At 39.4% G+C, this 25,860-nt stretch overlaps 1 pseudogene; it reads left to right on the forward strand.

The window, feature by feature from the left end:
- The first annotated feature begins 5,767 nt into the window (after nt 1-5,767).
- LOC129773350 (uncharacterized) lies at nt 5,768-21,886 on the forward strand (annotated as a pseudogene).
- Nucleotides 21,887-25,860: the final 3,974 nt, after the last annotated feature.

Below are 25,860 nucleotides of genomic sequence, written 5' to 3' on the forward strand. Positions count from 1 at the left end.
GCCCATGTAATATGCAAAGCAAAAACTGCTTGTGCACACTGCTTATTAACGGTAGAGTTGTCCTTTCCCAACTGTATGGAATTCATGTGTGTGTGTGGCACTGGTTGTTTTCCCTTTTGACAGCGTAATCCTATTGTCACATAATGAATGCTGGATGTTGTTACGTCATGCAAGAAAAAAGGAAGTTTTGCAAATCGGTCGCCTGAGAAGGCGCACTGGAAGGTACCATTTTGAAACCGCTACTTACATGTTGCTAAACCAATAGTGAAGCAGTGATGATGCAGGTGCTCCTGCTCATTCGGGTTTAAAGGTAATATATTGTAATTTGTGCATAATAAATCTAATGATCGGCGCTCCAGAATAACAACAAATTACTAACATGGTGGAATAAACCACCACCCCCAGGAAATCGATACCGATAGTTTTGGAACCAACTCGCACAAACAGCACCATGTGTCACATTTATTGCCACTCATTTAGCTCCATTATCTGAAATGGAAGTTTAATTAGAGAATTGCAATTAAGGGCAATTCGTGTTTAGTTTTTGATACCGCCAATAAAGGCTTCCAGCGTCAGTTTACCTCATGGAGCGGAAGCCAAAAAGCCGCACCAAAATGGGGTTTCAACACGATACTATCGCTACCATTAGAATCCATCCGGATTGTATCGTTTTGTGTACAAGGGGACTCGATTTTCATTTGAAATATTGATCATGACCTGACACCACAGGATGCAGTCGATTATATGCACCTAGAACAGTAACATTGTAGTATTAGTTTGTGAAGCTTTTCGGAATTTGTTCTTGCTCATCATGACAAATTGCATTGTCGAAGAATCATATCCCTTGCAGACACAAATATTCACTATTATCAAAAAAAAACAAGCCAGTTATCATGGAGTGGGCTTTGCGGTTTCAAAATCACTTATCTCAATAATGACGCTATTATTCGCCACATGACTGCGGAATCCTCGGACTGCGCTTGACTCAGAAAAACCGCAAACTATTCCACTTCCGTCGCAAAATAGCCAGAGTAGCAGCAGGAAGCTACTGACTTTTGTTTGGCTTTGTTCTCCAGTCGACGAAAGCAACATTCCAGAGCTCTGTGGGGTACCCCAAACCAAAGCTGCTTTCAGCAAGTAAGCGAAGATGCAAACTGTTGACAAAGAAGTAAGCTTTTTGGGGGCCAAATTCGGAAGGGATGCCCAAACCAACGTTTTGCGGTTTACTAGCGCAGCGAGACAATGGTTGCAAATTGAAGCGAACAATTTTACCGACCGACTGTTTTGAAATTAATTAAAAATACTTCCTACGGCCTGCAAAATAGGTCGGACGGTGGTGCGGTGCGTGTTTGAGATCATTCCAATTAAGGTGAGCGGAAAGTTGTGATGGGGTTCTTGCGAAACCCTGGTTCGAGCCCGGGGCAAGGTTCAGGGCATGCCAGATTGCAGATCTTGGAATTTCTAAATTAAAATAAATGAGCGATGCCAGAAAAGCGTATCTCGGAAGCGTACTTCCATCATACAGCAGGTTATGTGTGGAAGAATGTGGGATTCTTGAAATAGTTCGTTTCCTGCTTATGAAGCATGGCTGGCCAATCCAGGTGGAGAGGCATTCTTACTGCGGTCAGATTGATACGTAAACAAGCTGCTTAGACGTTGGGGAATTTTGGTACGAGTAGAAACTGTAGTGGATGTCATGGGAAGAAAATATTTATATCGCAAAGGAGCTAACCACGGAATGCTAAAATGTTTTTACAGCATTCATAATATTAACGTTCATCGTTAGCAACAGCATGCACAATGATAATTCTTGACGATATTTATATTTGATTTAATAAACTCAATGCATAAGTGGTTGACGAAAAGGTCGGTACAGATATAATTTTCTCAATGTGCAAATATTCATAATTATTCGAAAAATTTAAATATTCAGAGGCAACTACTTGTAATTGACGGAGAAATTTAGCCAGTTCAATTAACTTATTTCTCGATTGAGGGTAACTAGAGAACACCGACGATATTCCGGATTTTCGGGGGCCTACATTTTTCCTTTGCTTGAATTATTTATAATACAGAGAATGCAAGCAATGAAAAAATATTCTATTTCTTTATATTGTTACAATCAGGGCTCTGCATAGTCATAGTGAACTGAGGATAGTCAGCTGACTATCTGACTGACTATATCCGTAGTCAGTTACACTGAGAGAAATAATAAGTAAATATAACGTATTTTTTGGTAAATACTACCAATCTACAGTCATTTTCGACCGTACTAATAAACACATATGTCAAGCAGAACCATGATTCGGAAGGCCAATATCGGCTACATTTTCTGGCCGAAAATGCACGTATCAGAATTATATCCTTATTATACCTCCGTATTGCCTTATGGGAACAATGAAAATGGTTAATACGCGCTTTTCTCACCAGTTTTCAGATATGACAATATCCAAGCTTACTAATGTTATCGAGTAAAATATACTAATCTCTGGTAGGGATGCGGGTTTGTTGACAATATGTACAAAAAATTTGTACATTCTACTAATTTTGCATTACCAAATGTATTTGGTAGTTTTCGACCGAGGATTTTTCTAAGTGTAGTAATGACTTTTGGCTTCTTAACGCAATTTCCTCGTCAAAACGACTGAACAATCAGTCGGGCGTTTAGTCGCTATCTCCCTCTACCGACTCGACTATATCATTTCATTCTTCCCAGTCAAATTGTCCTCATTGCATTTTGAAGTGACTTCCCCCAAAACGAATTCACTCCTCTCTTTCTCTCTCCCATATACGTGTGCATGCATCGATGCTTGAGTTCAACGTGGTTTGACATACGCTACAGGTGGGCTAGATTCTTTTGTATCATACACGAATATTACTCACACGTATAAAATAACGTGCAGTGTGTGTGCGCTATTTTGCTCGCTATTTACTAATACTAACGCGAGGACCTTTATAGCATATTTGATGGTTTGTATTCACGATGGGTAGACATTAAACCGGTAACTTCTTTTTTGCATCAGAAATCAAATCAAATCAAATCAGATTTGTATTCATTAGTCGAGTCAGTTAAAATAACCACTGACTGGACTAGTTCACCAATCATCCTCGCTAGTCAACGCTAGTTAGAGTCGGTCTTCATTTTTCACCTTCGAAGATTTCGGGCCCTGGTTACACTTTCCAGAAACTACACTTTGCAGTGACCTGACACATTGTAGCAGATTCTGAATGCTGTTTTAAGACATGAGCGCAACCATCCCGATATGTTTGCAGCCTTGTCTAAAAACGACTTCAAGATAGGTACATCTGGTGTCGAGAAATGCTACATTTCGTCCAAAAATAAGGCTAAAAAACTACAACGTCTTTCGCATAATACTACGAGCTACTTCCGTTAAATACTTGGTACTGTGAGTTTTGGCATTGACCAGTCGGCCTGAACGAAAGAAAAATGGTTTCGACATTTTTCTCTCGCTAATTCCATACCAAACCGATATAGGTTCTCGGGTTGTCGTACAAAGTGACAGTTTTGTTCCTTATCGCAAAATATTAGACCCGCTTTTTATCATTTTTCCGTTAGGGTGCCCATTTCCATTTTAGGGTGAACCGAAAAATCGATTTTTCCCTTTTTTTCCAAAAATAAATTGCTTAACAAAATTCATAACCTTTGAACTGTACCGATTCAAATGATTGACATACCAAATTAAAGCACAAGCTAGCCTTTTTTTGGAAAACTTTCACACTTGCGAATACATTGAATTCTAGTCCATAGATCCAGTCTAGTCGCACAGAAATATTGAACGAAGACTGAGAACATCTTCTTCTTCTTGAATGGCGTTAACGTTCCCTGTGGAACTTTTGCCGTCTCAACGTATTCATTAACTAGCGTCGTTCATTAATACTTGGTTGAGATTTCTATGCCGAATAACACGCCTTGAATGTACTCTGGAGTGGCAAGCTCTAGAATACGCGTGACCACAGTGCAAGCCGGAAAAATTTTCTTTGACGAAAAATCCCCCAACCAGAACGGGAAACGAACCCGAACACCCGGCATGATAGTGTGGGACGCTAACCACTTGGCCACGGGTGCACTGAGAACATGCTAACTTTGAAAAATCATGACTTAAAAACGACAAATAACACATCTCTGATTTTTAGATATGTAATGTAAAACAACTTCAGCTTTCAAGAAAAAAAATTATAAAAAACATGGCGCCCTTGGTATCGAAACCATGTAAACTATAAAAAAAAAAACAAATACAATCAATGATTTTAAAAAAAATCAATTTTTTGCAAGCAAGATATTTTTTCAAAAAAGTTATAGGAGGGTGTGTCCAAGATACAACCGCATTGTTGACGTAGAACTACGCTGTTATTTTATAAAAGTCGCTTGTTTATACCTTCGGATGTTATTCTATAGTGCTGTGAAATTTTAGAAACAACTGCTTAGTAGAATAATCTCTGAAGGTTTTTTCATTGTAGAATCAGTTGACTATAATTCATTGATGATTCATTCTTGCCCTCGCAGAACAATACACTAGCTGATCATATGTCGCAATTTATATCATGTCAATGCATTGAAAATTTACGTCTAACGCTATTCCGATGGCCTTTTTCGCAATTGACATAGACTCGGCTACAGTCGATTATATACATGTTGCACCAGCACCATTATTCCACAGCTCATAACTACTTCAATATATCTTTGGCACCGCGAGGAAACAACAACAATGACAACACATGCAAGTATCAAATATCATGCTACATGTTATTTAGTATTGCCTCCAGGTATGGGCGAAATCGCATCGAAATTCGTTCAACAACACTCACTCACAGATAAAACTCACCCTTCTATTCTCCGTTTATGTCTCACTTTATTTGAGACAGAAAATAATAACCTATCATCTTCGCAAAGCTCATTCACGAATTCAACGGAAAAATACTGTCTCAATTCCGCTCATCTATTCTCAGGGAATTTTGCATTCTCTCATTTGCCTCTCGGAATGACGTTAGATGGTGAGAGAATCAGATTGGAAACTTTTGCTTGAGCCAGCCAGTGTCTCTGTGATACAGTTTACATTCAATTATCGTACATGCAAAATCGTTTGTTTTTCACTCAAATAGCAATCATCGGAGCATCGATCGCGGCAGTAAAATACAGGCAGGTAATTGAAATCGAGTTGTTTCCTGTTCACTATTGTAATGAAATGTTTTTGTTTATAGTATGAAACGATCTAAGCCAACGCAAAAGACAGTATTAACCCAAGTTATTGGTGTGCGGGAAGGTAGATTCATTTGCATTGCCGATAACAAATGCATTTATGAGCAAAAAGTGTTGAATTATGGGAACTTCAAGCGGCATATTAAAAACAAACATCCAAGTGTTTATGATAGGTTGGGGTTGCTATCGTTTGAAGCTGTTGATTCTGATTCATCGACAGTCAACAAAAAACCTAAAAAACTATTAGTGGAAACAGACAAAGGCAAACTGATATTGGGAACCATGCAACTGTTAACTGAAAGTCATATGTCATATAATTTTTTTGAAAAAGGTTCATACAAAACTCTTCTTGAGTCACAGTACGTAGCTGCAGGTCTTCACATTAACAGGAAGACAATCTCAGACTTGGTTGATAAAGCTGCTATTCTGATGCGTATTTTTGTTAAGAAAGAAATGGAAACAAAATTAATAAGCCTCAAAATTGACAGCGCTTCACGTAAAAATCGCCAAACATTTGGTATTAATGCGCAGTACTATCACAATGGCGAAATGTTATTACGAAATCTTGGTGAGTTTAAACCGTCTGTAGACACTTCATCAAATTTTGAAAGCATTTTTTCTCAACTATTTCAACTTATTTTTCTCTGCAAATAATTTTTTTCAGCCCTAAAGGAAATGCATTGTCGACAGACGAAGGAAAATCTAACAGAAACATTAGAGTATGTGCTCAACCAATATGGTATTAAATTGAACCAAATTTATTCTGGCGCCCACGATAATGGTAGCAATATGGTGGCGACAGTTGGATTGTTGAAGAAAATGTTAGAGAAACCTAATTTAAATAACTGCCCACCAATTAATTTGCTCCTTGCTAATGAAGAAGCTTGTGGCATTTTCGAGCATGCTGATGATACTTGTAATGACACGGATGACGACGACGACAACGAAGCTGTATCTAAGTATCAGTTTTGTACTCCATCCAATAGTGCATTACCTGCAAACGATTTTTTTGATAAAAACCGAGAAGAGACACGATTTGTTGCACCAGGCGAAGAAAACGACGACTATGAATTCAAGGGAATACTTGATAGTACGCGATGTGCGGCGCACACGGCTCAATTGGCTGTGTGGGATGTCATACGTCCATAAAAAGAACGTATCGCGAAGATCCAAGGCATAGTTGTAAAGCTGCGAAACCGTAAATATCATAAATGTTTCAAAACTCACGATGCTCATCTACCTCCTATCGCCAATGATACAAGATGGAATGGAAAGTATCTAATGGTGGCATCCCTACTTAAACAACGGCAATTTTTCAATTTGTTGAAGACAAGTTTTTCCGAAACAGGTGAAATCGTATTATTTCCAAATATTTTCATTTTGTATACCATTTTCATTTTGTAGATCTTACTCAACACTGGCCATTCATCGAGAAGTTTTGTGAAGCCTTTGAACCTGCTTTCATACTTAAACGCTTAAACTGCAAAAAGTACATTGTGCATTGTCTGAATTTTACACGTATTGGCTACAGTGCCAAGCAAACCTGGATAAATTAAAAGCCGAGCTCGCCGTACAATTGTTAGAGACTTTCAAAACACGAGCTCAAAAACTGGTTAGTACATTGCAGTTCAAAGCATGCATGTACTTAGACCCTAGATATAATTTTTTGGGTGCAAGGCGTATATCTACGGAGGACAAAGCGAAAGTTCAGGTAAGAATTGTTTTCGTCATTTGATGAATAACGATTATTTGATAAGAAAAAAGTTAAAATGTATTAGCTTCCTAATTTCACAGACATTTCTCCTCAACTTGCATCATCGACTCAATGACATCGAAGGTATAAGAACAGAGCAGACTCCAGCTAGTGAGCCGCAGGACGATTTGGATATATATATATATATATATATCTCGTCATTTTTTGAAGAAGAGAATATTCCGATGGGACTATCACACTCTATCGACAAATCAGTACTTTCTCAAATCAAAGAACTGGTAATACGGGATAAAGTACTAATAATTCAGTCCACAATACATGCTGATCCAAATGCTCAATTCGATTTACTTAAGTATTGGGAATCGCAGAAAATAACATCACCGATACTGTACCGTTTAGCGATGGTAGTTTTAGCAGCCCCTTCTACTCAGGTATCTGTTGAGAGGGCTTTTAGTGGCCTAAAACTAATCCTCACAGACCATCGAACGCGATTAAGTGAAAATTCAGTGGAAAATTTGCTTGTGTTGAAACTCAACTCAGATCTACTTCCTAAAGTTGCTGAAATGTTGAGCAATGACATCGGATTGCAAGCTAATATAAATCTTTAGCTTAGTTACCTAAAACATTACTATATATTTATAATGTATTACCTACCAAACTGAAATGAGAACAATGAAGTTTGACTTCTCGCACACCGAGTGGACAAATGTGGGCTCCCATTCCAATCATAAAATCTAAAATCTAATTGTGCTCCCGTGGCCGAGTGGTTAGCGTCAAACCTAACATGCCGGGGGGTCGGGGAAATTTTTCTTCAAAGAAATTTCCGCTGACTTGCACTGTGGTCACGCGTATTCTAGAGCTTGCCACTCAGAATGCATTCATGGCGTGTTATTTGGCATAGAAATCTCAACTAAGTACTAATGAAAATGACGCAAGTAATACTACGTTGAGACGGCGGAGTTCCTCTAGGAACGTTAGTGCCATATAAGAAGAAGAAGAAGAATGTATTACCTGAATTGATGCTCAGATAAAATAAACGATTGAAATCATATACAATGATCTATTTGTTCCGTTATTAGTCAATTTCCATTCTATTTTATTTCTTTTGGGACAATTTCCGTTGTCTATTGAAATACGTTGAAGAAAACAGTACGTAATATAGGAATATTATGTACTGCATTCCATAGGAAATTCCTAGTTATTATTTTATGTAAAATATTTGATAAAATGCACGTTTCAGTTTTAGACGTTTCAGATTCTGACATTCTTATTTGAGAATCCTTATTGGATTCTTCCCTATATTCTGGTTAGATTATCTCATTAAATCTATTTGTAAAGGGGTGCTGCAATGACACTTGCAAAAAAAATGGATTTGTGTTCGTGATTATTGATTGAACCTGTTTTTAATAAATCTTTTTTAATATAAAAAAATACAGCGCCCTTGATCCCGAGACCATGAAAACTATAAAACCAAATATAATCAATAATCATACGAAGATACAATTCATTATTTTTGCAGCTGTAGCATATTTTTCAAAAAAGACCGGCTAGCTGGCTTTAATTTGATATGTCAATCATCCGAATCGATTTAGTAGTTCAAAAGATATGAATTTTTGAAAAAAGTCATTTTTCTAAAAAAGGGGAAAAATTAGATTTTTCGGACCACCCTAAATTGAAATGGACACCCTTATGAAAAAATTTAAAAAATACGGGTCTGATATTTTGTGATAAAGAACCAAACTTCCACGAAAATCTGAAAACCGCTATATCGTTTTGGCATGGAATGGCTGATATATAATGCTGATGGAGATACAAGGCTTGAATGCTAACAAGGAAGAGAGTAGAAGGGAAAATAAAATAATACATGAACGCAGATTGAGCCTATATAATCGTTATTTTGTTTCGAGCGATCCTTCCAAAGGAGCATTCATGCATCGAATGTTGTTTTCCATTCTTTGTTTTGTTACGTTCACTCTCAGTTCCGATTGTAGATGGTCGGATAGTGAAAAAAAAATCATCGTGCAATATCACGATTGTTTGCTGCATTCTCTTCGCCATGATTATTCCAAGCAGATACAAGTGTGACTAATAATCAGGTGTGGAGAAATGAGTGAATGAATTTTTCCATACTTGATTGCCTCAGTGGAATTACACCTCTAGGCAACGTTCGTACAACGTAAACCAAGCGCCAAACAAGCGTTCGCCCTAGCACGCATACAGAGCCATATATCGGTGGCTTGAAACTACTGAGAATATTGACACTTCTCAACATTTTGCGTCATTCTCAAAAGAAACGATGCTTTTCGAGACCAGTAATATAATTACTAAAAATCAATTAGGGAATAGTCCGATTTGAGCCGTCTTCATTGTGTTGTATTCATCTCTTCCCCTAGATCAATGTTGTGTAATGATGAAAGTTTTGAAATCTTCGAAAAGCTTCGAAAGAAAAATCGAAAAAAGTTAGTCCTCATATGCGGATTGCGAAATTATAAATAATGTGCCGTTGATGTGAAGCGAAAATTGCAATAAATTCTCAGGTGGAAAATAAAATGAAAAAAAAAAACGAATGAAAATTTTATTTTCGGTATCAAACATGTATAAATTCTGGCGGGACGAAGTTCGCCGGGTCAGCGCGTATTATAATGAATACGTTTCTTGTTTAGATAAGTTTTTATTTTTCATTCAAAAACGACCTTTTCACCCCACGAGTACAGTTTCAATAATTTAAATTTGTCACTCACAAATGAATTTACTTTTCCGTACATACCGAATATCGCTTCTTTGATAACTCACAAACCGAAACGATGGGTGCTCTCGTATTTTCGTGACTTTTTTGTTGTCGAATCAGAGACTCCGAGGAGTTTTCATTTCAATATTTATTGTTTACAAATGTATTAATACGTACATGCTGCTGTACATAGAATTGTTGGCAGACTTTCGGTCTTTATAAGTATGAGTTTTTATTGTGCTTTTAATGCTTGGGTTATTGGATGAAAAAATGCGAAATATGTAGAAATGCGAAATACATATTATAATAATGTTGATCGTTTCAGTTTTTATTAAATCACTAGCTGACCCGGCAAACTTCGTCTCGCCCAAAATTTATTTTTCGTTGTCACATCCACGTTTTCTTATTAAGCGCACGCTAAAAGGTTCAATCGCAAAAATATTCATTGATTGATCTTTTAATTTACCCTTTAAAATTACCTTTTACTATAAAATTCCTAGTACTTCTACCTAAACTCATCATTATAAAATCAGATTATTTTTAGACACAATTCTCGTTCAAGATTTTTCATCCACTTGCAAATAACATGTTTCTCCGTTACATGGAATAAATGTTTGATACAGAAAATATGATAGAATAAAGACATCCCTAAATCGGACAATTCCTTTCTTGAGTTGTTAACTTTGGTTTCGTTTGCTTGATTAATTCCCGAGTAATGCAAAAATTTGTGTTTCATTTGTATGGTATCCCCGCTTTAGAGAGGGGGGAGGAATGTCTTACTACTATAGAAACATTTATTGCCCTTAAAAACCTCCACATGCCAAATCTGGTTTCGTTTGTTTGACTAATTCCCGAGAAATGCAGAAATTTGTGTTTCATTTGTATGGCAGCCCCCCACTTAGAGAGGGGGGAGGAGTGTCTAACTACCATAGAAACATTTATTGCACCCTAAACCCTTCACATGCCAACTTTGGTTTCGTTTGCTTGACTAATTTCCGAGTAATGCAGAAATTTGTGTTTCAATTGTATGGCAGCCCCTCCTTAGAGAGGGGGAGGAGTGTCTTACTACAATAGAAACATTTATTGCACCCTAAAACCTTCACATGCCAACTTTGGTTTCGTTTGCTTGACTAGTTTCCGAGTAATGCAGAAATTTGTGTTTCATTTGTATGGCAGGCCCCCCTTACAGAGGGGGGAGGGGTCTCAAATCATCACTATATATACAAACTATATATATATAGATACAAGCAGAGATGCCAGCTTTCCTGATTTTTCAGGATTTTCCAGACTTTTTGGCACGCTCCCTGATATCCTGGCAAACACTCAATTTTCCCTGATTTTTATAAAATTATCCTGATTTTTCCTGATTTTTGCTTAATCAGGAAAAAATACATATAAATATACTGGGAGTTTTGCTGGTTGTGTATGAGAACTGTCATAATTGTCTACATTAAAAAGCTTTCCGGTCCGCGCTTATATAATGCTTACTATTCCTTTGGATTATACAGGGTTGGAAACAACTTTAAATTCCGAAAGTAAATTGAAATAAAACACACTTAGAATTCGAATTTCGATGAAACTTTTATTTCGAATTAAAGTTTGGTTTATGCCATTATGTGTGAAATACAACATCATTCAAATGTCCACCTAGGGCTTCCTCGCACACCTTGATCCGGAACAGGTAATTTTCGATGACTTTTCGGCACATATGGGGCGGTATCTCGGTCATAACTTCACGAATGTTGTCTTTCAAATGTTCAAGAGTTTGCGGAGAGTTGGAATAGACACGGTCTTTCGCATAACCCCACAAAAAAAAGTCTAGCTGGATCAAATCGCATGATCTGGACGGCCAATTGGCATCACCAAAACGCGAAATTATGCGTCCCTCAAATTTCGTTCGCAATATGGCCATGTTCGGTCGTGTTGTGTGGCACGTGGGACCGTCCTGCTGAAACCACATGTCATCCGTATCCATATCTTCAATTTGTGGCAAAAAAATCGGTTAACATGCGGCCATAGCGCTCACCATTCACAGTTACCGTCTCGCCGTCCTCATTTTCAAAGAAATACGGACCGATGACTCCACCAGACCATAATGCGCACCAAACAGTGACTTTTGGCGGATGCAATGGCCTCTCAACAATCACGTGTGGATTTTCTGAGCCCCATATACGGAAATTTTGGGTGTTCACATAGCCACCGAGCTCGAAATGTGCCTCATCGCTGAAGAAAATTTAATGCGAAAATTCAGCATTTTGCTGCTGTTATTCGTTCACCCAATCGACGTATGCCCGACGCATTCCATGGTCACCACGCTCTAATTTTTGTAACAGTTGGACTTTATATGGATGTAGGTGCAAGTCCAAATGCAAAATTCGCCACAATGATGTGTTTGACAAGCCCAATTGCTGAGCACGCCGTGGAATCGAAACATTCGGGTCATCCTCCACACTGGCAGCAACAGCAGCAATATTTTCGGCCAAGCGCACATTACGATGATGCACAGGTTTCATAATATCCGCTACGGATCCAGTTTATTCGAATTTACGCACTACATTAGCGATTGTGTGCTCTGTAGGCCGTCCATGACGACCAAAATCCGTCCGTAATGCTCGAAAAATAGTATAATTTAACAAAATTAACACGTTGTGCGATGCTAAAACGATCCATATTGTAAAATGGCAGACATTCAACTAACGATATGAAGCTTTGGTTGACAGCTATGTCAAACGGTTGTCAGCGCAAGGCTGTATACTTTCTGAAGCCCGAAATGGAAAACCCTGTACAACATTTTTCATCGGTCCGATATAATGGACATGTAGTGGGGGGGGGATATGGGCAGGTTCATAATATACGAAGCGTAGAGTTTTATCGCTCGCGAGAGAAATAATTTCACTCTCTCCCAGTGTTTGTGCATCCAGTAACTGAAATAGAACAAAAAGAGAAAGCAATATAAATAAGAGTTCAATCCCTTCTTCCCTAGAGACGAATGAACTCTCAGAGTTTAAAGTCTCTCTAATTCAATACCTTCCCTTCCTTCCTTCTTCCCTTCCATCCATTCTGTGTGTGGACACCGACTGGACAACATCGTTGCTGGACGAGCTGGACGGCGAGGGATCGAGTGCCTTCTTTCTTCCCTTCCATTCTTTGTGTGGACACCGACTGGACAACATCGTTGCTGGACGGGCTGGACGGCGAGGGATCGAGTGCCTTTCTCAAGGCAAGAGGGCGGAGGTGGTAGCGCTGGAGTAAAGTAGAGTAGAGTTTTCAAAGGGTCTTTCTTAAGGCTAGAGACGAATGAACTGCAAAAGTTTAAAGTCTCTATAATACAATACCTTCCTTCCTTCCTTCTTCCCTTCACTTTCCATCATGCATTGGATGTGATTATGGATATGACTGTCCATTTCACCGCCCCCGCCCCCTAATTATAGATATGATAAACATGCGACATGTACACGATTAAATTCGGCTCTGTTACAGCTAAAATGCTAATAAGCATAAAATAAACAAAAGGGATAAAAGAATTGTCAACTGTGAAATATACGTGTAGTATTCTCTCGCACAATTCCCCCCTTATATCAAATCCCCCCTTAGGGGGGAATTCCGGTTGAAAACCACTGGTGTAGAATGTCATCGTGCTATAAAATTAATACCAATATCTCGAAATCAAAACCTGTTTTTCGTTATCATCAGTCGAGAAACTAAAACGGATGACGTTTTCCCGCCATCATTCATGAATAAATGATAAGAGAAATTAAACTTCCGGTCCACCGGTCTTCCGGTCTTTGTCCACCTTCAAACTGAAATCAGTACGAAAAATTCGCAGATATACGATTTGCATTTTTCGTTTTCCTCTCTGGCACTAACGAGAAAAGAACTATCGGCACGGAAGAAAGGACGACTACAATTGCTTTCATAATCTTATCAGCCATCAGTCTCAGTAAATGACAAGCCGGGTAAGCTTTTGAAGCTTTTCCCACAATCACACATGGCATGGCATGAATATTTCCATCAGAGCCAGGATGAAAAGAAAGATTCCCTCGGAATGTATACGCGTGTCTGTGATTCGTTTGTTCTGCTGGAACCGTCCGCATCCCCACCTCACTCCGCCCCCCTCACTTTGATATGTATCTTTTGTTGAAATACACACATGAATCATGATGAACTTGTCGAGCGAAATGGGAAGATATGATGACCAAAAACCGCTAGCATATTCACACAAAACTTCCGAGCGGATGCTTTTTTAATCCTCCTCGAAGCCACACGCTTTTTTTTTGTTTGATTCGGTGCGATGCCTCCATTGTGGGATACAGTCGGTCTGCATCAGACAAGCACTTTTGAAAAAACGCCGACAAGAAGTGGAACCGCTGCTGTTCCATCGGGGCAAAGCGGAAAAGAGGTGGAGCTGGAGTGCAATAACAACGCTGAAAAAATAAAATTCGCTTGTTCTATTCGAGACTTCGGCGGTCCGACCAGATCAACAACGTCAACGGAGACAGAGTGCTGCTTTTTTTGGGATGCTGGAACCGCTTTTGGGTAGGATAAGTGCTGCCGAACAGTTGCAAGTCGATAACTAGTGTCACGATACTGTGGGAAGAAGGGATGTATTCAGGGGAATCTGAGGTTTATGACAGCCATCGTCATCGTTTCTGATGCAGACAAACGGTCATTGTGAAGTACAATGACAGACAAATCGCAAGATCCATCCCTGTGAAGGAACCGATTCGAAAATGCAGCGAGGACAAAGCTGTCGGCAATAGAATGTGGTGTAAAAAGTGGTTCTGTTTTGTATCCCGCATGAGGCTGCTCTGACCTTACGTGTCTCCGTAACAGACTTAGATAATGTCACTCACGATAATGGCGTTTGCTAATTGCAAAAATGTTCATTATACCCTCTGTTTCGACCAGTAGCATTTGGAAGCAATCCACACTCGACTGACCAGCTTTTTTGTCAACGTGCGCCGATGCATCGTGTGCATTGGAATCCGACGCTTGGTTTCGAGGTGACCCAAAATGCTATCACAAAACCACACAACTTAAACTGAGAGTAAAATATGGTGTAAAAGCAAATTATCATCAGAATTATTTTGTCCAGAATTACCACTCTCACGAGATTCAATCAAACCAATCGAAAGATGAAATCATCGCTTTTTAGCAAGCGCGGAAACTACAAACTGTATTGCCTTTCTCGAACAACCGAAATGTTTGACCTTCCCCCGTGGAAAAGTTTTCTCAAACCAATTCCATGTTCACACTTCATCACCTCACACTCTGGAAGCATGGCTGAAATAACATTAAACTTTTGCTCGCTACGGTTCTCTGGCACCAGCCAAACAGTCGTCAGGCAGCAGCCAGTAGCAGCAGCTGCACTCCCCCTAAAAATCTGGTGATCCGTGAAATTGTCACAGCGACTCCCAAACAATTTCGATCACATGCCCCCATACCAGTGGGAGCAAGCTCCACCGATGCGAACTCCTCTAGCTGCAGTTGAGGAGGAAGAACCAAGGAAAAACACGAATCGACAGACGACTGCTTCCTTCCGGCTCCTTATTCAGGATTTCGGCCTCTTTGTTCGAGTGCGCCTACACGCAGGATGTGAATTTTCCGCTCAGTAATGCGATAAGTGTGTAATATTAATGGGAAAACTTTGCCACTTTATTCGGGCTTTCTTTTCCGCGGTGACACACACAAAAAATCAGAAAATCTTTGTCTCTACGATGTTCGATACCGCGGTACAACTTCATCGAACAGCTCATCCCCGCGCTGTCATAATACGGGCAATAAACATATTTTCGGGTGCCAACACGAATCAATGAAATCGGGATAGGTAGCAGCAGCGGATAACGATTCGGGATGAAACTTTTTGTTAAGTTTGGTTATTAATTGTAGGCGACATTATTTTTTGCTTGAGTGATTTGACCTAATTCTACAATTATGCGCGCATACTTCGATATCCTGAGTTTGGGTTAACAGAGAATAGCTACTTATCGGTGACAAACAACAAAGGCTCTTAGAAGAAGAAAACTGGTAATTAGATCAAATAGCGCAAGTGGGGATAAGACGTACAGTTAAAAAAATGGAATGTAACTTTGGAAACTAATTTTTCCAAAAAATTAAATGCGGCTTCTTTAAGTTCAATGTACTGTTTTATGGAATAAATCGGCCAAAAGTTTTACTAAGAAAGGTTTTCCTATGTTTTTTTACTAAAATCGGAACCGAAATAAAGGGTGTGTCACATCAAATTGCATCACGGGAAAAACGCTGTAGAAATTCGCCCAGTAGACCGATCCTTTTGAAAATTTTAGACAGTAAAATAAAAACTATTAAACAACTTTTGGCATTTTCTTTTTATTCATACTTCGAGCCCAAGCCCGTATGCTCGCACCTTCCTCCTTACCACGTCCATAAGGTTCTGTACAACGTCAGGTTGTAGTTTTTTTTTGAACAGAAATCCATTTTCTCTTGAAGTCCGCCTCCGATTTGACAACTTTTGGGTTCTTCCGGAGGGCCTGCTTCATAATCGCCCAATGTTTCTCTATTGGGCGAAGCTCCGGCGCGTTGGGCGGGTTCATTTCCTTTGGCACGAAGGTGACCACGTTGGCTTCGTACCACTCCAACACGTCCTTTGAATAGTGGCACGAAGCGAGATCCGGACAGAAGATGGTCGGGCCCTCGTGCTGCTTCAATAGTGGTAGTAAGCGCTTCTGTAGGCACTCCTTATGGTAAACCTGCCCGTTTACCGTGCCGGTCATCACGAAGTGGGCGCTCCGCTTTCCGCAAGAGCAGATCGCTTGCCACACCATGTACTTTTTGGCAAACTTGGATAGTTTCTGCTTGCGAATCTCCTCCGGAACGCTGAATTTGTCCTCTGCGGAGAAGAACAACAGGCCCGGCAGCTGACGAAAGTCCGCTTTGACGTAGGTTTCGTCGTCCATTACCAGGCAATGCGGCTTCGTCAGCATTTCGGTGTACAGCTTCCGGGCTCGCGTCTTCCCCACCATGTTTTGCCTTTCGTCGCGGTTAGGAGCCTTCTGAACCTTGTATGTACGCAGGCCCTCCCGCTGCTTGGTCCGCTGGACGAATGAACTTGACAAATTCAGCTTATTGGCGACATCCCGGACCGAACTTCTCGGATCACGTCTAAACTGCTTAACTACGCGCTTGTGATCTTTTTCACTGACGGAGCATCCATTTTTGTCGTTCTTCACCTTCCGGTCGATGGTTAGGTTCTCGAAGTATCGTTTTAGTACTCTGCTGACCGTGGATTGGACGATTCCCAGCATCTTACCGATGTCCCGATGTGACAACTCCGGATTCTCGAAATGAGTGCACAGGATTAATTCACGACGCTCTTTTTCGTTCGACGACATTTTTCCAAATTTACAAAAAATTTACAGTGAAGCATGGCCAACGTGATCTACACACTCTTATCTGATTATAAGCGAAAGCTGAAGATATAATTCCTAAAAATTAAATTTCTACAGCGTTTTTTTCCGTGATGCAATTTGATGTGACACACCCTTTATTACCATCAGTGAATTCGATTTGTATTACACCACCAGGGATGTCAACTATAATTTTCAAAAATCTGGATGAATTGAAATAAAATCAGAAATAAATCAGGATAGCTCATTGGCTGATTCTGGAAACTTGTGTTGGGTCGCTGCCTTTAATATGTCAACAATTTACCGACTGATTGCTTAGTAGAAGCTCGTAATTCAGAGTTACTTTCCAATTCCACCAGACACAGAGAATGACTTTCTTCGAGTGAAGACCAACTTTAGGGCTAGCTAACGGAGGTTAATTTCGCTCACCCCAAGTTTTCTGCCGCTCAACATTTTTTCGTGAATGATCCATCTTTAACACCGTCACGTTTTCTTCAAAACAGCTTCGTTTTTTTTATTAGGAAAGATTATGCAGGGACGCAATTCAAATTTTGGATGTGTGTGTTTGAATACGTGTAAGAATATTACAAATTCTTGTACGGGTTTTGAATCTGAATCTGTACTTATATATTATACATAGAGAACCTGCTAAATGTACGTAAATATGTCATCCTTTTAATAAGATTCCAGAGTGAGAGAAAAAAAAAATCTTTTCAGGTGAAATAAACGCACTTTTAAAAATTATGAAATAAAATTATTTATTTCATTTCGAATATTTATTTTACGTAATAGTGAGACAATTTTTTTCGTAAATTGTGGAAAGTATTGAAAAACTGTATCTCATGATTTCATATTATAATGATTACTTTTTGTGGAAATATCAGGGTAGTACACTCTGTCCAACTTCTATAAGACCACCCTGATTCTATTTTGTTACAACACAAATAGTTAGAATTCAACAAGATACATTCACACATTGTTGAATTCTTAGAATAAAGTATATTCAACCTCAATTTCGTTCAAAAGAATTATTTGTTTATTTATTGTGCTTAAATATGATGATTTCAGCTGTCCAGTTTGTATAAGACCACTTCAAAATTCATAAGGATTATCAATGAAAAATTCAAAACGATCGGCAGATTGATTTACATGTCAATAATTGGCAACCTTGCCATTTCGGCTAATAACCTTGAAAATTCGTGTTGGAATCTATTTACCAAATGCTGCTGAACGATTTTCTCGATATTTTTCCATGTTTCTGAAGTTGCGACCTTGAGCACTTCAATAGTACCGTTTTCCCTCAGTGTAGATTCTGCATACAAGGATCCCCCTTAGATTTTGAACAGGATTCAAGTCTGGAGAGCGAGCCGACAAGTCCAAAAAATTAAGTTTTTGGTTCTTAATCCTATGCTTAGTTACCTTGCTGATATTAATATGATATGATATGTGATTTTTTTGTGACGATATCCACCCAAAAACGGTAGGAGAGTGGATTCCAGAACATGTATGTAATTCTTGAATTATGTGAAAGCTATCTTGAGCCTTCCGGTTGCACAGGATCTCGCCCAAACCATGCACGAGCCTCCACTAAAATTCCTGGTTGAAAAATACTGTTCCTTCTTCTGTAAATCACGCCAGTACCCGTTGAAACCATCAGGACCATCCTAATTGAACTTTTTTTCATCAGTGAAGATAACCTATACATTGAAGAACTTTTCGTTATGGTATATAGTAAAATGTATTCTCTTGGAAAAATTCTTTGTCCCAACATACCATGTCCCACTGTCGGTTCATGTGAGCTTTGGCAAAACACAGACGTCTTTCGATGTGAGATGGTGTAGAATGAGGAGTTTTAACCTTTTAAGCCCTCTTTATGTGAGGATTTTATACCAAAATTTAACAAATTGTCACCCGAGCAGTAGAGGAGTTGAAATATTGCATTATTTGCACATGCGATTTTGAGGTATTCGAACCTGTTCTAGCTATTTCTCGCTTATCCCGGTCAGAGAGCTTCGATTTACGTAGAGCTCTCTTTTTCTTTCCGTATCCTTGGAGATTCGTCAAATAATTGAGCACTACTTGAATTTCTCTGATACCAACATTTTCAAATGCCGTATATTGTCAATATATATCAACACTTAAACATATTTTGTGTTGTACTTATCGCATCGGGTCATACTAAACGGCTATTTAAAGACGACAATATGTGCTACAGGTGTCGTTTTGACAGTGTTGTGATTGTCCTTTTCAGTCTAAAATTCAGTCTGCAACGAAGGCGGCCGAAAAAATTCGTGTAGTTTATGGACTCGATACTGTAACGATTCGCACAGCACAGCGTTGGTTTGATCGATTTCGTTCTGGTGTAGTGGCTGTCGAAGATACATCCCGTACTGGTAGACCAATCGTCGTGGAAACCGATAAAATCGTTGAAATCATCCAAGTAGACCGGCATGTGAGCATTCGCTCGATTGGCCAGGAACTGGGTATAGACCATAAAACCGTTTGGACCCATTTGCAGAAGATTGGATTCCAAAAAAAAGCTGGATGTATGAGTGCCACACGATTTGCGCAAAAAATATTTTAGACCGAATCAACGCCTGCGATGCACTGCTGAAACGGAACGAACTCGACCCATTTTTGAAGAAGATGGTAACTGGTGATGAAAAGTGGATCACGTACGACAACCTAAAGCGAAAAAAGTCGAGGTCGAAGCGCGATGTGCCGGCCCAAACCATTGCCAAGCCCAGATTGACGGTCAGGAAGGTTTCGCTGTGTGTTTGGTGGGATTGGAAGGGAATCGTCCACTATGAGCTGCTCAACTATGGCCAGACCCTTAACTCGGTTCTCTACTGTGAGCAGCTTGACCGTTTGAAGCATGCGATTGACCAGAAGCGGCCAGAAATGATCAATAGGAATGGTGTTGTTTTCCACCAGGACAACGCTCACACATCTTTGATGACCCACCAGATGCTATGGAAGGTCAGATGGGATGTCCTTTTGCACCCACCGTATAGTCCGGACCTGGCTCCAAGTGATTATCATCTCTTTCGGTCCATGCAAAATGCTCTTGGTGATACTAAGTTGGCCTCAAAAGAGGCTTGCGAAAACTGGCTGTCTGAGTTTTTTGCAAATGAGGAGGGGGATTTCATAAGGCCTTCTAAATGGCGAACAAAACGGCGCAGCGTCAAATTCCGATCAGAAATACGACATTTCTTTTTTCCCAACACTATATATACAAACATTATGTATTCATATAATACTTTTTCCATAGTTTTCAGCAGTATTGATGATAAACTAATTGGTCTGAATGGGAGTGATTTGTCACGTTTCCCCGCTTTTGGAATGAAAACTACATTAACAAGTCTCCATATCAAAGGAGTGTGCTCTTAGAAATCTCGATTAGAGGTGGAATTTGTTTTGATTCTCCATTTTGAATCAGGGCTGGAAAAATCCCATTTGCACCTGCAGATTTGTATGGTAGAAGGGATCTCACCGCGTTTACTACTCTGGCCCTTGTGAAGACTAACCCAGCAACTATGTTTGCGACATCCTTTGCACTTTCAGGTCCTGTGCGGCGCCTTCGAGAGCATTTTGTGTCGCACTATAGCCAGGATTTGTATTCGAGTGGACAGATGTAGATCCCGGAAAGTGAGTCTTCATCAGTAAATCTAGTACTTCTGAGGGAGTTTTTGTAAACGAACCGTCGTCCTTTTCAAGGGAACCTAGTCCGTTCAAGTGGTCTTTTGCCAAAGTCTTATTGAGCCTAGTAACGATTGGAGTATTGTAGCACGGTACCGATTTCGACTTTTGGAAGCCCCTCGTTTCGTTATTTTGAATTTCAGATCCAACACAATCTCTCCTGTGTGGATCTGGGATTCTCTCTTCTTTCTATGTATTGGATGTTTGGCAACGCGAGTGCCGCTCCCGATTTTAGATTTGAGCAACTAGCCATAATGGGTGCTGGATGTGACTGGGCGGCTGTTTTAGCCAAGACACCCACATACCAACACTCCCAAAGACTCATGCTTTCTTTTTTTTTTTTGCTATTTTTTCATTTGGATATTTCCCCCAAATAGCAGAGTCTTTCGGCGGGGTTTTCTTGTTCTTCAAATTTCAAAACCCGGCGAGCGCTTCGACTTGAACTCTGCTCGGGAGGTTAAAGGGTATCGCCCGCGAATGCTTGAATGCGCGACCAATGAAAGCGTAGGGGAATTTCGGTATGAATACAAAATAGTTAACATCGTTAACTATTACGTAATTCCGGTTCCAATGAATGTCTCGCTGATCTGAGGATCTTGAGATATGCTTGCCATTCCGACTTCGAAAGTGAAAAAGGCAGGAGTGGATTAGTTTGTTCTGGTGTCGCGAGTTGAAATCCGAAGGTAGATTTAGGTGAAAGGCTACATGTGCTAGTCAGTATGATAAAGTTTCATTTTGTGATTTTTTTTTATTTTCATATTTAGAATAGCAATTAAATTTAGTCCAGTAGTTGTTTTCCGTGAATTTAACTCTCCGCTTGTGTCCCCATTGAGCGGAACTGAAGGTAAGCTTCGGCATGTGACATGTGGCTAGCATTAATTTTAATTGTGGCCTGTGTGTGGTATTCTTTTGACTGTCGTGTGTAGGAAAAAGCCGCTTCTGACCCACGATCGGAGATTGGATTTCCGCCACCTTGTCCGTCAATTCTAGTGGCCGCGCGGAGTGCAAACCATCACTCGCGCATCCAGGGAAGGCGCATCACGACACATCTACAAGTCGAACGCGCACTCAACGTCGACGGATCACCACCTACGCCTACGGACTTACCATTCATCGCCTGGCGTAGAACGGCGATAAGGTAGATTCTCCACGTAAAACCTAGGTAGTGTGAGTAGAAAACTATTTTTACCCAATTTAATAACATGCGCATGTGGGGTTAAAAAGCAAAGACAGAAAACCACACCACTAACAAAGCCACACAATTGTCACAAAATTACCGGAGCATCAAACAATACCGTCAGCGCGAACATGCTGATCGGTATTTGGAGAGGGATACGCAAGACGGAGAATTAGGCTCGACAAAAAGATCTCTGGACTTGAATTCATGGGTCCGATGTTCAAACCCCAAATTTAGTCCCAATTATTTTTCGTTAGATGTAGTTTTGTTGTAATCATGCCGTATATAAGATAGATGTTATAACATAGATTTGTGGGAATAGATGATGTTGTTAAATTAAAATTCACTTACCAGAGTTATTATGATCCTTTTGCAGAGACCTTTTCAGGTCACCCTTTAATATCTTCACGGCTACGAAATGCATTTGGTTTTCAAGTTTTCGTTTCGTGAAGGGATCTCTAGTTTGCGTTAGCATAATCACATCACTTACCACAGTGAATCCTGATTATTACCCCTTCCCACTAACAAACTATCCCTTCCATGATAAACGCTAGGGAACCACGCTATAGAGGCGACCCTTCTGGCCTTCGGGCGGCGAATATCATACTAACATTCCTACCCTTCCCCTGGTGACTGTAAGGACGTGGCCGGCGTCGTTATTGATCATTGAAAGCTCGAATCACCGAAAATTGCACAACGAGAATGATTTGCTAGTCCCAAGCGTCATTCTGTGTGTTCTTTGTGCAATTTGGTTGGTTCAGATCAATCACGGAGAGCAACTACGAATTGTACAGTCTACCCAAGCTCAAGCTCAAGCTCAATAGATGATGTTGTTAAATTAAGTGAATAAATGTTTCCGTAATTAGTTTAGTGTTAATGTAAAGTAGACGAGACTTTGTGCAATTTACTGGCTAGCGGTGTAGCCTAAAAACCCGATAAGGTTCCTGATAGGTCACGAGCCTAGGGTTGGGGCTCTTCTTCTGTTGTGGACAACTTTTCAACCTCCGCACCTCGTCCTCTGAAACTTCAAGGTGGGTGGGTTTGGCATCATTGCGTAGGTTCAATGATGAGAAGTTTGGCATAAACGGTGTTCATTGGAAACAACCGTAGTGCCTCTGTTACTTGAATTGTGGAACGCGGACAAACGGTGTCGCGGGTCCTTCTTAGCGCAGGTGCAAGTCGCGGAGCAAACCGGGGTTTGGAACGAAGGAAAAACCCGCCCTCAGGTGCTGGGTGTCTCATTGCCGGGCAAAGCAAGAACACGGCGGTTGGTCTCCCTCGCGGGAGTGGCGCTTAAGCCAACCCGCTTACCTGCTGAAAACCCTCCGGTCGCGACAAACTCGCGCGCGCTTACCCGGCGTCGCGGGTTACAGTATTTTGAATGCTTTCACAGTTACATACCCATACCCAAACGAAAATTTTGGATCGTCCCAGTTCTCTGCTGTACTGAGTTAGAGCGCTTTTGTGCGGAACGTTTCTTGTTGAACAAACACTTCTTAATGGGCAATTTCTGTGGTAGGCAGAAACAAGGTTATGAGACATGTAAATATTGTATATTCATTGAATGAAATTAATTCTATTTGCAAGCTAACTGTCAACTGGTTTTATTGGACAATTCATATCATGAACCTTGTTACTTGAATTGGATTGTTGGTCATGTTCAACCTGGGTTTCTGTGTTATATAATCTACATCCGGAATACAGAATTTCAACTTCTCGATTTTTTTTATGTTGATCAGAACTTTTCCAGCCACTGCTTTCCAACGGAATAGTTGTTTTCTCGGGTAGTTTCTCGTAGTTTTTTCGACGGTCGTTAGTGGGATACTTTTACGGGAAACGATATCGATTAAGGGGGTAGCACACTATGAACATCATAAAAAGTATGTGATTGTCGCGATTTTTTTCAACGAGACAATAAATTCTTCTTCTTCTTCAATGGCATTACTTGCGTCATTTTTTTATTAGTACTTAGTTGAGATGTCTATGCCAAATAACACGCCTTGAATGCATTCTGAATGGCAAGCTCTAGAATACGCGTGATCACAGTGCAAGTCGGAGGAAATTTCTTTGACGAAAAATTCCCCCGACCAGAACGGGAATCGAACCCGAACACCTACAATAAATAAATTACTATGATTAATTTGATATCACAGTTTAATGAGACACATATTACTTAACAAACAAAAATATATTGGTGTCAATTGGACTGTCCCCTGAATAACCGTAACCGGTTTGTTGGACCCTTGCAGCCAAAACCTTGTAAACTGGTGAGAGTTCTTTCTAGTGGACCGATTTCAACCAACGATTTTTCTACGTAATCTTGGATATATTTCCTGTCATCGTACGTAGGATTTTTTCAAAATATTGATCTTTGACAAAATGGCGACATTTTTTGTAAAAAAATGCGTTTTTGCCTCAAAAATCGAGACAAAAACATTCACCAAAATTTTATTTTTCAAAATATCAAAAAAAATCCTACGTACGATGACAGAGAATTTAGTGGAGAATCAGGGAAAACCTATTTCATCAATTTTTTTTTTTTTTTTAAAACTTGATACATATGTTGGCAGCTACCTAAAATCACGATTTTTATTCTTACCACTCCTATACTCGCGCATTGGTCTGTCAGACCGGGAAATCAACAATTCGTTCATTTCTCAGAAAATATCAACACTACGATTTTGCGATTCTTCCTAGCTTCGTTATTCGTCATCGTTTAGCGTTTCGCATGTGTTGGTACAAAGGGGACGTGTGCCACTTTTTTAACACTTTCGGTCTGACACACCGACGCGAGTGTAGGAGTAACTTTTTTGGACAAGTGCCTTTTTTCATATTCTAGAATATTGTTGAATTGAATGTATAAATTAATGTTAGTGGCTTGGAATATTTATTGAATATAATGCATAAGATCATCACCGAACTATTCTAATTCGATTTCAGTCCCTTTTGTAACTGGATTGAACGGATCCATATATTAACTATTCGTAGTTAGATTCATAGTTCAAAAGCAAAACATAAATGTTTGACTTCCGTATAGTTATTCGCTAAATATAAAGGTCATAAATATACACACTTGTGAAAGAATTTCACTTGTGGAAGAATTGTAAACAGTAAACTATAAACTAATCGGTGGCTAATCGTAATTTTTAACATTTACAGTTTCGGGGATATTTTTTTATAATGAACAATATCCACAAGAAAACAAGAAATAGAAAAGGAAGTTCCTATGAATTCTTTTTCTATCATCTTTTTATACCTCTTCTAAAAAAAAAGGAAACAGAAAACAGAGACAAACAATATTAGAAATATGCAAACTTTATATTCCAGAACCTTTATCATCTGGTAATTCTGATTCTTACGCCAATGAAACCACAATCGATTAATACATTTTTATGTTATTTTATAGCTCTTCATACTTCCATGAATTATATCCAGTTGCTTACTTTTAATTAATAACAGTTAAAAATTCGAATTTCGTTATTTGTGCTGGAGTATCAAAAATTACTCTATTTTGAGGAGGCGGAATTAGATGACTATTAAAACATAATAAAGACGAATAAAACATATTTTGTGGAGTTTTCTCATTCAATCATACCCTCTTCTTCAAATAAATTCCAATAAAGCCTGAAAAATACACAATGGCAACATTACAGAGAACGTAAATTTTCGGTCTGTGACACCGTTCTATAGCAAACTCAAATTGGAACGTTTTTGCAGTTGAGTTATTAATCAAAGAAAAAGTTGACGATTTGTTATGATTTTGTACGCGAGAAAAGAAGGGTTAACAAAGGTGTATCCAGAAGACTTAAGCTATTTTTAGAAAAATCATAACTCGAAATTTTGAACATAATTTTCATTATCATAAAATTTTGAAAATTAGCGATATATCAATAATCTGAGGAATAGTAACTATTTAAATAGAAATATTATAAGAACTGA

The sequence above is a fragment of the Toxorhynchites rutilus genome, chromosome 3 (genome assembly GCF_029784135.1).
Source record: "Toxorhynchites rutilus septentrionalis strain SRP chromosome 3, ASM2978413v1, whole genome shotgun sequence".
Taxonomy (NCBI): domain Eukaryota; kingdom Metazoa; phylum Arthropoda; class Insecta; order Diptera; family Culicidae; genus Toxorhynchites; species Toxorhynchites rutilus.